At 44.8% G+C, this 14278-nt stretch overlaps 1 long non-coding RNA gene across 1 annotated transcript; it reads left to right on the forward strand.

Moving 5' to 3' along the window:
- The first annotated feature begins 12 nt into the window (after nucleotides 1–12).
- Nucleotides 13–4293, forward strand: LOC130543184 (uncharacterized). The gene is made up of 2 exons (XR_008958328.1): nucleotides 13–988; nucleotides 2733–4293. It is a non-coding gene; the product is annotated as an uncharacterized LOC130543184 (long non-coding RNA).
- The last annotated feature ends 9985 nt before the right edge of the window (nucleotides 4294–14278 follow it).

Below are 14278 nucleotides of genomic sequence, written 5' to 3' on the forward strand. Positions count from 1 at the left end.
CCTGCCGGCGGCGGGCGGCGTTGCTACGGACGAGCGAGAGGAGCCGGCTCCAGGCCGGCGGCCACCTTTGCCCACCTACACAGTAAGCCTGCGCCAGGGCGGGTGGAAGCCCCGGCGCCGCTTGCGCAGGCGCCCTCGGTAAGGCACGCGGGACTCTGCACGCACGCGGAGCCCGGCATCACCTTTCCTTCTTGATGGGTGCTGTGCTTACAGGGACCGAGGCCTGCAGGTAGAATACTGTTCCGCACCCCTAACCCTGCCACATGGCCGCTTGGAGCATCCTGCTCGCGCTCCAGACCCAGCTCAATGGCTGCCTCGGAAGACTCCCTGGAGCGCCCCCATGGAAGAGTTTCCGCCTTTCTCCAGCAAGATGCCTGTCCTTCGACCATGGGGATGAGGTGGACCTGTCTTATCCTTCTGTTAAGCTGGGCTTGTAGACGCTGTCATCTTGGACCGACCCCACGGAGGACTCACCTACTGCCGTGCTGCCCTTTGCCGTATAAGCCTGAGTGTTGGACTAGTTTCCAGAGCAAAGTACAAAATCCCATTAACTACTGTTCCAGAACTTTTCTTGAGTAGTCCGCTTTCTCTAGGATAAGGGTTCTCAACATGTGGACTGGGGGCAGCAACGGATGGGAACACATTGGAAAGACCAATTAGCAGGCCCCGCCTTAAATTTACTGAATCACAATCTCTGAAGGTGGGGTCTTGTAATCAGTTTGGGTTTGTTTTTGTTTGTTTTTGTTTTTTCTAAGATTTTATTTATATATTTTAGAGAAAGAGAGAAAGCATGAGCAGGGTGAGGGGCAGAGCGAGAAGCAGACTCCCTGCTGAGTAAGGAACCCAATGCACGACTGGATCCCAGGACTCCGGAGTTATGACCTGAGCCGAAGGTAGATGCAACCTACCAACTGAGCCACCCAGGCCCCCCAAGTAGTCGGTTTTAATACGACCTCCAACTAAAAATTGAGAACCACTGCTCTAGAAGGTAAGCACAGTACTGGTTTCTGGACTAGGAACACACCTGTTGTTGGGCAGATTGAAGCCACACCCGATATAACCCGGGTGGTTGCTATGGTCCAGAGAAGCGTCTAAGGGGGCGGGTCGGCTGCAGGCCAGCTGCAGGCGTGGGCTTGGACGCTGAGCAGGCCGTGGCTCCTGAGTGCACTTTGTATGCTCGACGCTCTTGCCTTCAGAGCCAAATGGCATAAAAAGAGTTTTAATCTTTTAAACACTTTTGATTTTAGTTTTTCACCTCCCATTCCTCAAACCACTGAAACCACACTTCTTGTGCCCCAAATTATTTCCCACCTCAGGGCCTTTGCATAAATTGCTCCCCTGTGGGGAATGCCTTTTCCCCTCTCTCTTTCTCTTTTTTTTCTTTCCCCCTCTTTTTTTCTTTAATCGCTTGTATTAATTCCCCCAGGTCTGAATATAAGGTAGGGATATTCTCCCTAAATATCCTGACTTAGGGGGCCTTTCCTGACATCTCTTTTCTTCCCCCAACCAAATAGTCTCCTTCATTATTCTCTCTCAACATACCTTCTCCTTTTCCTTCATAGCGCATTGTCTCAAGTTAAAATTATAGATTTGAGTATTAGTTTTTCTAATGACCATTTCCCTGCTTTATCCTAAGACTTACGAGGGCATGTCTGTCTCTTTACTCTTGTACGCCAGCACCGACTGTAATACCTGGCACATAGTAGGTGCTCAGTAAGAAGTAGTTGAGTGAATGTAGTCACCTCAACCCTTTTGTCAAGTCCGATACACTCGTTCACTCTGTGTGATAACTGTGTGGATAGCAGAAAGAGAGGGCCCGGCCTCAACCACCCCTTAGCTGGTGCTATGCCAAGGGCAGGGCGTAGCATCTTATGGAGAGGACTGTGGCCATTGGCACATGAAACTGGGGTCAGCAGCCAGGTGGACAACTCAGGAACAGATGTGAAACAGCCTTCATTTTTTCCCCGAAATATACTAGAGGGAGGGTGACTCTTTAGGAAAAAGTAAAACTACTACTTGAGATATCTGGATCCATTTACGCCCCGCTTATTCCTCTATCTCCATACCACACATGTACACACACACACACACACACACACACACACACACATTCATTCACTATGATAACTGATAAACAACTGATATTTTCCCCAATACTATTTCAATAAAATGTTAGCTCTGTTTTAATTCTTGGTTAAGATTACCAGACCATGTGACATGGACCAAAAAATCATTTATTTACTCATCACCATTTATTCAATAACTATTTTTTAAGAATGAAACCTTTTCATTTGCAACGACGTGGATTGAGCTAGAGAGTATAATGCTAAGTGAAATAAATCGGAGAAAGACGAATACCATATGATCTCATTCATATGTGGAATTTAAGAAACAAAACAAGCACAGACAAAAAATAAGAGAGAGAAATCAGAAAGTAGACTCTTAATTATAGAGATCAAACTGATGTTACCAGAGGGGGTGGGGGGTGGGTGAAATAGGTGATGGGGATCAAGGCGTGCACTTGTCGTGATAAGCACTAGGCGAGGTATAGAATTGTTGAATCACGACGTTGTACACCTGAAACTAATATAACACTGTATGTTAACTAACTGGAACTTTTAAAAAACTTTTAACAATGATTTAAAAACTTTTTTAAATGATTTAATAATAACTTTTTAATTAATAATTAATTTTCAGAATTCATGTGTAATTAACATACAGTGTTCCATCAGTTTCAGGTGTACATGTCGGATTCAGCACTTCTGCACACTACTCAGCACACACCAGGGTGAGTGTACTCTTAATCCCCTTTTACCTGTTTTACCCATCTCCTCACCCACCTCCCCTCTGGCAACCACAAGTTTGTTCTCTATAATTAGGAGTCTGTTTTTTCCGTTTGTCTCTTTTTTCCTTGTCCATTTGTTTTCTTTCAATGACTATTGAGTGCTTTCTCGATAGCATGGTGCCAGGCACTCTTTGTCTTGGGGAGTGAGGCAGACAATGCTAGTTACCTTCCGGTGTTCACTTTCCCCTTCTTTACTAGCCAACACTGACTTTGCTCCAGTGGCAATGTGTTCAGTCTAAAAATAAGAATTCTCCTAGCCTCTCATGCAACTATGGCTTGTCATGGGGCACAGTTCCATCCAGTAAGATTAATGTGGAAGACAGCCCCAACTGTCTGAGAAGGTTTTGCTTTCCCGCCCTCAGCACGGGCCCTTCTTCCTGCTTGCCCGGGGGCGGGAATGCTGACGTGAAGGCAGCCATGCTTCAACCATGACATCCCTGAGGCAATGAGCCAACAACCACCAGCAACCACCTTCTTTCAGACTACTGTGGCGCGAGGAAAAAAAAAAAACAGCCACAGTTTTGCTGATGCCATGGGTTAATCAGGTTTCCCGTTACTCACAAATGATCAAAATCCCTGGTACAAGGATATAAAGGTGAACAGAACAATTCGTGGTCTCAAGGAGCTCCTAGAGGACAGACGTTGTAAGTCTGCAAAGGCAGCCCCAGAACAACATGCTCCACAAGGGCTCGCTGGTGGCCCCCTGGTGGCCAGGGCCCACGGGTGGCAGGTGGGAGAAGCGAATGAGGACATACGGGTGAGAGGAGAGCCCTAGGAAGGCTTCACGTAAGAGGAAAGTCTTGTGTTGAGTGTTGAAAGAAAAAGAAGCGTTAAGATGTTCCAGCAGTGGCTGGCAGCGCCCGTGCGGAACCGGACCACCAGCTCCAACTCCTGGTTCTGCTGCTCACTTCGTGGCCTCCCTGGACTGTGAACTGCATACAGGCACACAAGTTTATCTTCTTGAGTTAGTTCCCAGTGCCTGGCATTTAGGAGCAGCTCAAAATAACCTTGCTGAATTGAAACCTCTCTGAAGTCCCATAGAACCGGGCACCTTCTACCATATTGTATTTCATGATTATGCTAATTATTTATAGTCGTTTACCCCCTCTAGAAAGCATACGGCACAAGGGTGCCTACATTGGTAACTGAGGTATCTCACATGCCTAGAACAGTGCCTGGCACACAGTAAGTACTCAATAAATACTTGTTGAATGAATGAGCCCTAAATTTTCTAATCTGTAAAATGTAGATAATAATATCTATCAAGGGTACCTGGGTGTTTCAGTCAGTTAAGCATCTGACTTCGGCTCGGGTTGTCATCTCAGGGTCCTGGGATCGAGTTCTGCGGTGAGCTCCTTGCAGGGTGGGAATCCTGCTTCTCCCCCCCCCCCCCCGCTGTGTTCTCTCTGTCTCTCTCTCAAATAAATAAATAAAATCTTAAAAATATATATCAAAAATGGTCGAGTGGATAAGAGAAAAATGTATTTCAAGTGTCTTGCACTGAACTTGTCACGTGGGTAGCTGTAACGATGCTATCATCTTCTGTAAAACTTGGAGACCCATTCCTGACACATCTATAAGCAGCAACACCTGAGGTCAGCAGCCTGGTCTGTTTTTCTCAGAACTGAGACAGGTTTGAGCATTTCTGGGGACCAGTGACAATTCCAGCAGAAAAGTGTTCACCTTAAGTACCGAAAAGCCTGCCAGGAGAGAACTGGTCCTGGGAAAGAATTCCTCTCTGGGGAAAAAGTCAGTATTCACGAATTTGGTGCAGGATCAGTGAGCTCTGCTGCTCAGACTGTCTTTGGCCCAATAACTGTAGACTCTGGCTGAGGTTCAGGAAGGGGGCTTGAAACCAAGGAGACCCACAACATAAGAGGGCTGCTTTGTTAAAACATCCCAGACTGTGTGAGCCCTGAGCCCTGGGTCCTGCTGCTTTATTAACAGGCTGCAGCAGCCCCAGTCTGGACAGGGGAAGTCCAGGATGTGACACCATGGGTGCCTTGGCCTTCTGGGGCTGATCTGGCAGCAAGTGGCAGAGCAGTTGAAGTAAATATGTAAATGATAGCAGAACAGAATCTATTCCAAGCACATGTGATGCCAGGAATAGCTGGGAAGAGAGGGAGGTCATTGGAGTTTCTACGAGAAGGTGGGAAAAGAGAAACATTGTATTGTGACCCTATTTTTCCCAAGAGATCAGTTAAGGTCTCAAGAAATGTTAACCAGGTGACAACAGAGATCGTGCCTTCTAATTATCACTCTAATTACATACAGCTCTCTCCACACTCTCTTTGGTTGGTTGCCCAAGAGAAAAAAATCTCTTCCTCTTTCTTAGAAATTCTAGAATAAACATTTTAAAAGCAAAAGTCCCTGGGCGCCTGAGTGGCGCAGTTGGTTAAGCGTCCAACTCTTTGTTTTGGCTCAGGTCGTGATCTCAGGATCGTGAGACTGAGCCCCGTGTAGGGCTCCATGCTGAATGTGGAGTCTGCTTAAGACTCTGTCTCCCTTTCCTTCTGCCCCTCCCCTCTATGTTCTCTCGATCACTCTCTCAAATAAATAAATAAAAGCAAAAGGTCCTACTTTAGTATTTCCCCAAATCACTTCTTAGAACTCCTCTGCTATTTTATGCTTGAAGGCTTATACCGACAACCACCAAAACCTTGGCTTCCTTCATCACACTGCACCTGTCTGCTTTCACCTCCAAAGCCAGGAAGGAGTCCTTAGATTTGAGATCTAAGAGGACACGGGCTCATTTGGGTTTGTTGTTGTGTGTCCGTAGCCATAGGAACATCGCCTCTGGCCGTGCAGGTTGTGCCCTTACAGCCCTAGCGGCCACGGTAACGCAGGCTGCAGTGTGGATCATGACCCCTGAGGTTGTACCGCAGCATAGCCCTGTGCCACAGGGTATGGTCTGGAACTTTCCCTGTGGTTTTAGAGTTTGGGGTAAAGCCTCAAAGTCAAAGACATAGGGTGATAAGGGCTCCAACATTTTAAAGTGATTAGAGACAGCCCTGTAAGCTTCCTGAAGATGTAGAAAAACGGTGACCACCCCCTCAACCCATCCTGGCTGTATAAGACAGGCCAACTGCAAACCCAGTGTTAGGGCCGCAGGGTGCCTGTACGGGAGGGTGGTGCTGTCTCACCTGATGGGTGCAGGCTTCCTGAGCTATAGGAACTCTAGGTCTGCCTCCCCAGTTACTGGGGTAAAACATGAGGAGGGAGTCCTTGCAGTGGCCCCAGGAGATTGGGGGTGAAGCCTAAAGATAGGAGGCTGACCGAAGCATCCCACAATGGCATAGCAAAGAGGGAAGGAACTGGGGACCAGCCTGCACTTGTGGCATTTGGAGGAACAAGGATGTAAGACTTTCCCATGCAATGAGGTGATACTGCAGAAGCGAGCCAGGCTGAACTGTTCTGGAGGGCTCCCGCTCACCAGGGTCCCCAGGAGGGCAAGGGGTTCCAGCTTACCAGTGGGGTATACCACCAGCGGTAGAAGCGGAGGGGAGTGCGTTGCTGGAGTTAGAACAGGGGTCAGCAAACTTATCTGTAAAGGGCCAGAGTAAATATGTTAGTCTTCCCAACCATATGGTCTCTGTCACAACCACTCTACCTTGCCCTGACAGAGCTAAAGCAGCCGTGGGCGGTACACACGTATATGGCGTAGCTGTGTCCCAATACAACTTTGTTTATGGACACTACCGTGTTCATTTCCTATAATTTCATGTCATGAAATATTATTCTGATTTTTTTTCCAGACATGGAAAAATGGAAAAACCATTCTCTGTAGCTTGGATTTGTCCCACAGGTCATTGTTTGTCAACCCCCCAAGCTGGAGTTTTAACACCCTGGACAGGAACAGTGCAGAAATCCACAGGCTGCCCCAGCCAAGGAAGAGGACTGCTGCATGCACCCTAATCCCGATGCCCCACCTCCTGCCCCAACCTGCAGGAGGCAGGTGTAGAAGGAGGACGCTGGTCCCTGAGCCCAACCTAAGGAAAGGAGGGAAGCTCTGAGGCAGATGTGAGATGGAAGTCGTAAAGACTTGGCTGGATTTTTTAATACTTGAGAGTACTTTGGAAAGTAACCAGTAAGCGATGGGATCTGCAGGAATTTCATCAAGGAATGAGGCAGGACATTGAAGCCCTTTCCTGAACTCTTACTTACCTTACTGAACTCAGTCTATTTAAGACACTGGTTGCAGGGGCACCTGGGTGGCTCAGTCAGTTAGGTGTCTGCCTTTGGCTTGGGTCATGGTCCCAGGGTCCTGGGATCGAGCCCCATGTCGGGCTCCCTACTCAGTGGGGAGCCTGCTTCTCTTTGCCCAATTTATTATTTTTTAAGTAATTTTTTTAAAGTACTATTAGGTTTACAGAAAATTTGCGAAGACGGTGCAGACTGTTTCTGTGTGTCCCTTAACCAGTTTCCCCTGCTGAGAGCATCTTACATTATCATTATACGTTTGCCAAAACTAAGGAACCAGTGTTACTATTTATTACAGTTGAGGAGCCAACATTAACCAAACTCCACAGTTTATTTGGATTTCACTACTTTTTCTCTAATGCTCTTTTTTTGCACCAGGATCCTATCCGGATGTATTGCATTTACTTGTTGTATCTCCTAGCATCTTCTGGCCCATACCAGTTTCTGAGACTTCCCTTGTTTTTGATGCGTTTGAGAGTTTTGAAGAGTGGTGGTCAAGTATTTTATAGAATGTCCCTCAGTCAGGATTTGTATGATGTTATTCTCTTGGCTAGACTGGGGTTCTGGGTTTTGGAGAGGAAGACCATGGAGGTGACGTACCCTTCTCATCACATCATATTAAGGGTACATATCATCGACATATCACTGTTGATGTTAACCTTGATCGGCTGGCTGAGGTGCTGTTTGTGAGGTTTTCCACTTTAGTAAAGTTACTCTTGCCACCTCCCCTTTCCATACACTATTTTTTGGAAGCACAGCCAACACTCAAAGTGTGTGGAATTAAGCTCTACTTTGGAGGCAGGAGGGCCTACATAAATTACTCGAAATTCTCCTATGTGAGATACGTCTTTTCTTCCCATTTTTTCAATCACCTTTATATCAGTATGGGCTGTGTGTATTTATTTTATATTTTGTTATAATCTAATACTATGTTATTTATTTTGTTGATCTCATTGTTCCAGCTTGGGCCATTGGCAGTTTTCAAGCTGGTGCCTGTGTCCCTGTGGCTTTATTTATTTATTTAATTTTTTAGCACTTCTTTACTCTCTAGCAGTACGAGATACTCCTAGGTCACCTTGTGTATTTCCTGCCCTCAGCCACTTCTCCATGGAGTCCTGGTTCCGTCCCTTTAGAAACCAAGATCGGGGTGTTGGGTATGCTGGTTATCCATTTTCTTTTCTCTCTCTTATTCCTTCATCTCCGTCTGCTCCCTCTCTGCAGAGTGTTTCTCCTCAGCTGCTAAGATGCGACCATATCCAAGTGCTTCCCCCATGAATCCTTCTGCACCCATATCCCCCACTGGCAGGCTCCCTAGCACTCTTCATTTCCATTCAAGCTCATGACATGGTCACATTTTTTAAAAAAGATTTTATTTGTCAGAGAGGGAGAGAGAGCAAGCACAAGCAGGGGGAGCAGCAGGCAGAGGGAGAGGGAGAAGCAGGCTGTCTGCTGAGCAAGGAGCCCGGCGTGGGACTCAATCCCAGGACCCTGGGATCATGACCTGAGCTGAAGGCAGATGCTTAACCAACTGAGCCACCCAGGAACTCCTTGGCATGGTCACATTTTTATATGAATTTGAAAGTATTACATGAAAGATTAATAAAATGCCAACTCCTGTGCACAATATGAAATACATGCAAATATGAAAAACTGTCAGGTAAAGCACAACTTCAGAGCAGGCAGTCTGAGGGAGCTGTGCCATCACCACATGAGGGAGTCCAACAGACATCACTCACGCTGACTGAGCACCCAACATGGGCGCTCTCCCGAGTACAACTCCTAACAATGTATGACGGGGGCATTTAATGTTACCCCGTTTTACAGATGAAGAAACAGACTCGGAAGTTCAGTGATTTGTTCAAGGTGACACAGCTAGGAAGTGATGGACGAGGGACGTAAGCCTAAGCAGTTTGAACCCATGTTCTTCACCTCCAGTCCTCCACACGAGGTATCTGTTGCCCTTTGTCAGTAAGAACAGTGCTTTTGTCAGCTTGTCTTGGAACTTTGGCGAGTACCTTCAGTGACTAGTTTGCTACTGCTGCTGTGACAAATTCTCACAGACGTGGTGGCTTAACACAGCAAACTTCCTCTCTTATGGTCTGGAGGTCTGACACGGTCTGGTACAGGTGCAGGGAGTCTGGAGTTGGTTTTCACTGGACTAGAGTCAAGTTGTTGGCAGGACTGGTTCCTTCTAGAGGCTCTCGGGAGAATCTGTTTCCACGTCTTTTTCATCTTCTAGTGGCTACCTGTATTCTTCGGCTTCCTCCGTCTTCAAAGTAGCACTCCAGTCTTTGTGTCTGTCACCAGATGGCCACCTTCTCTGACTTCTCCTGCATCTCTCTTACAGGAAGCTGTGATGAGGTTGGGCCCACCCGGATAATCCCAAATAGTCTTCCCATTTCAAGATCCTTAATTTATTCATTGTAATTTTTTAAAGATCTTATCTATTCATTTGAGAGAGAGAGAGAAAGTGAGCACAAGCAGGGGGAGAGGCAGAGAGAGAGGGAGAAGCAGACTCCTCCCTGCTGAGTTGGGAGCCCGACACGGGGCTCGATCCCAGGACTCTCGGATCATGATCCAAGCCGAAGGCAGATGCTTAACCATCTGAGCCACCCAGGCGCCCCTCGAGATCCTTAATTTAATCACACATACTCCCTTTTGCTAGATGAGGAGTCCTTCACAGGTTCTGGGGATTATGACATGGATGGATGACATGGATAATGTCGGAGGCACTACTCAGCCCATCACAGTGACCACTGGTTGTTTTGTTTTGTTTTTAATTCACTGACATTATAATGTAATTCTCCTTACTTATCCTACCAATGTCATTAAATATTTGTTCAATGATGTTACTAGTATGAGAACTGGAGGAAAAAAACACATTCAAATCAATAATATTGGAATGCAAGTTTGATATAGTAAGATATGGAAAAGGCTGTTAGATTAAGAAAGATAAATCTTTTAAGGAAAAAACCAATATATAATGTAAAAAACAAAACAAAACTGGGGGCCAGGTTGGTGTTCTGGGGGAACAGTGGAGCTGTGGCGTGCCCTTAAGTTGTGGATTAGGAAAGGTCCTTGTATAAAATGGAACCACCTTGCTCTTAAAATATATCCTTCCTTCTCTACACCCCGCTCACTCCTCAAGTCACTGCAGTCTGCACCCACTTTACCGAAATTGCTCTTGCTGAGGTCACCTGTGGCCTCCCAATGGACAAATCCAGGTAACATTTTTCTATCTCTTTTAATTTCTCTGCTAATGGCCATCTGGACAGCTTCACTTCGACAGTCCACATGCAGGACCGGAAAGTCGTTTTGAACTTCTGCAGCTGTTTCACCCAATGTTTTTGAACACATATTTTAGTTGGGCTAATATTGATGAATTTTCATCAAGAAACTCCATTAAGCAACTCCATTAAGCCAATTAATTTTTGATCAATTTTCAATGCAATGTATTTCCATTTTGATGAAATTATTTTCATTAGGATCAGGTCTCTCTGTATGTTTTATAATGGAGACTTATTAGTCAATTTTTGGTTCATTTCAAATTTTACCAATGTATCTTCTGCTACTGAGTTCTCTTGTGGCTACTATACCTACAAAAACTCAAATTTCCTGGTCAAAATTTTGATTTACACTTTGTCAGAATTTCATCTTTTCATCAATTTTTAATGATGTGCGGTTTTAACGGATTTGAATTTTACTTGAACTGAACATTTCTACCAGTAATATTCATTATAAATGGAATAAAGGTTGACAGTTTATATTTAATTTTTTGTTCCTCCGTGAGAAAACTGTGATCAATTCCCCTCTGATAACTCAAGGTTTCTCTGAAGAGTAAAAACAGAATCTGTCCTTGAGGTCAAAGGTCCTGCTCAAAAACAGGGTGTGCCTGGGGAGATCTGGTAGAAATACTAATTTCTCCATATGTGAGTTGGGGAATTCCGTATCTAGTGATGATCTTGGTCCCAAAACCTTGGTGCTAGAGAAGTGGAACGCCTTCTATAGAGAATACTTGGACTCCTTTTGGGCCTCTGGGCTAAGCTTACATGAAAGCAGGATGAAGAATTACTTGTCTTCTTCCATATAAACTGAGATGCTAACTGAAGCCCTCTAGATCTTACTACCCCAATATAAAGAGAGGTAAGTAAACTCAAGGAAAAATTGTTAAGACGGAAGGAAAAAGATCCTGGTCTCCAAATCCAGAGGAAAGGTCTAAGTCATCTGCTCATGGCTTTTCTCTGCGTCTCACTCTGGTTCTTCCCACTTGCTTCTCAGTTGGGCGTGATCTAAGGACACCTCCTCCCTGGCTTTTCTCTTCTCAACCAGTCTCAGGGCTGGCAAAAATGAGCCACAAAAGGGTGAATGCAAACGATAGCACTGTGTGGGAGCCGGAGCTTCTGAGTGTGGCTCTCCCTGCAAGGAAGACAGAGCTAAGTTCCTGCCGCTGAGTCTGTCCACATTTGCAGAAGGCTCTGATTCCTGCGTCTATCTCAGTTGAGATAAATAAACAATTATTCACTTGAAACAGAAAAAGCACAGGAACTTCACATTGTAGAATGAGGTGGGGCATATATTTAAAGATAGATGAATCAGATCTTAGATAAATCTTTAGAAAAAGGAGGCAACTTTGGTTTTGCTCATGTATGTTATACCAGAACCCTCTGGATCCCTGTATCTTCTTTGAACACCATTACCAGCTTGAACTCAAACCTGAACTCAGCCCTTTACCAATTCTCCCTGAATGATAGATGTCAAACTCATTAAAGCTCAAATAACACTGTTATTTTCTCAAATTTGGAGAGGAAATAAGCAGGCAGGTTCTCTCCCACGCTATGGATTTTAAGATTCTTAGGTATAATTCATTTCTCCCCAAGATTTTTCCTTTGCACGTATGTGTACTTTGTGTACTTTTAAATTTTAATTCCAGCATAATGTACGTTATATTAGTTTCAGGTGTACAATATAGTGATTCAGTAATCCTGTACATTACTCAGTGCTCATCAAGGTAAACGTACTCTTGATCTTACCCTTCACCTGGTTCACCCATCCCCCCATCTACCTTCCCTCTGGTAACCACCAGTTAAGTCTCTATAGTTAAGAGTCTGGGTTTTTTTGTTGTTGTTGTTGTTTCCAGGACTTCTCTCTTTAATTTGTTATGTTAATGCTGGTCTCTCTTAATCAGGGATTTTTTTGTTTGTTTTTAAAGACTGAATACTTGGGGGGCGCCCGGGTGGCTCAGTCGTTGAGCGTCTGCCTTTGGCTCAGGGCGTGATCCCGGCATTCTGGGATCAAGCCCCGTATCAGGCTCCTCTGCTGGAAGCCTGCTTCTTCCTCTCCCACTCCCCCTGCTTGTGTTCCCTCTCTCACTGGCTGTCTCTATCTCTGTCAAATGAATAAATAAAATCTTAAAAAAAAAAAATAAAGACTGAATACTGGGGACGCCTGGGTGGCTCAGTCAAGCATCTGCCTTTGGCTCAGGTCATGATCTCAGGGTCTTGGGATTGAGTCCCATGTAGGGCTCTCTGCCCAATGGGGAGCCTGCTTCTTCCTCTTGCTCTGCCTGCCATTCTTCCTGCTTGTGCTCACACTCTCTCTGTCAAATAAAATAAAATAAAATAAAATAAATAAATAAATAAATAAATAAATAAAATCAATCTTTAAAAAGGAAGACTGAATAGTGATGCAGGTCATATTCAGATAACATCTTTTAGGGGCTCACAGTAAAGGTTACAATAGTGGGGAGCTCTGTGGTTTCCTTGGCTCAGTCCATATGGCCCTGCTGTCTTTTATTTTTTCATTTATGTCTCCGTATAACATCTAGAATGGAAAGTAGGTCTCAGGAAGTAACAACACTGGCATTGGAAACCAACCAACCAGCCAACCAACCAACCAACCAACTAAACGTTGTTCTTTGAAACTTAAAGACACAAAACTAGGCTTGGTACTGTAAAAGGCACTTATGGAACCCTTTAATCCTGGGAAGATCTGACTTAAGAAATAATACAAAATATAAATCATTTACTTTTATTAGGTCCATTTTAATAAAGTGTATAAGAGTTTACAACTCAAAACAATTATTCATAAAAACTATCAGATACATACAATAGATCACACACAGAGTGCGATAACATAAATCCAATAGTCTGCAAATAAGAGGTGTCGCAAAAACTGTTAAGATTGACTTTATGAATGTCTTTTTCCCTTCCTTTCCCATGTTCACAGCCCTTGAGATCGCACGCACATACTGTTCCCTGGGGTCTGATGACCTCAGTATTCCTTACAGCTGGGTCGACTTCCTCATTCAGTCAACTCAAAATATTTTGTCAGCAGAATTCACCACTTCTCCATGGAATGAGCATGGTCCTTGGCCTTTATTTGGTTTCTGTGCCCTAACAAATGACATCAAACACTTTCTCTTTCAAAGGAACATCTTGCAGGCCTTGTGCTGTTCTGGTCACTACTGCCAGTCCAACACCACACATGAGCCAAGGCTTCAGGTCAAACCCTACTGAGTTTCATCCTTGTGGATGAGACGAGCATGCTCACTGTGGAAGCAGGCTAAGGCAATGGCTGACTTTTCCCACCTTTATCTAGAACAACTCCAGTTCTCGGAGTTGTTGGCAAATGGGACTGAATTCACTCAAGCCAACTACTACTGTGTTGACTACTGTCACCATTTGGTATTCTTTGGAGGCCTTCATAAGGAGGTCTTAACACCATGGCAGAAAGCATGGGGACACGGACACACACACACACACACACACACACCCCTCTCCATTCACAATCCTCAAACAGGAGTCTTTGGTAGACTCAAAGAATACAACTATTTTGCTATTTCAGAGTGAAAAGGCTATACATTGTCTTCTCTCACTCCCAAAGTCTCACTTTGTAACTTTGTTAAAAACCATTTCTGCAAACAAAAACAAAAACCATTTCTGCAATTCCTTGCCAAAAGTAATCAAACACATACATACAGTTCTATCACAATGCAATGCAGATAACACTGACTTGATTTCAAGAACAAAACATTACTATAAACTCACAACAGTGTCGCCCATTCTGAGACTGCCGGGAAGTAGCTCGGACTAAATTTCTTACAGAATTACAAGTTCTGGGAATACTGGACTGAGCCACCAGTGTGCTGGTTAACAGCCATTTTTACAAGCTATTCCAGAGCCCTTTCACACCTAAACTTACCCCTGCGTTCTGGGGTACATTGGGCCTGTGTTA

This window comes from Ursus arctos, unplaced genomic scaffold, assembly GCF_023065955.2.
Source record: "Ursus arctos isolate Adak ecotype North America unplaced genomic scaffold, UrsArc2.0 scaffold_8, whole genome shotgun sequence".
Classification (NCBI taxonomy): domain Eukaryota; kingdom Metazoa; phylum Chordata; class Mammalia; order Carnivora; family Ursidae; genus Ursus; species Ursus arctos.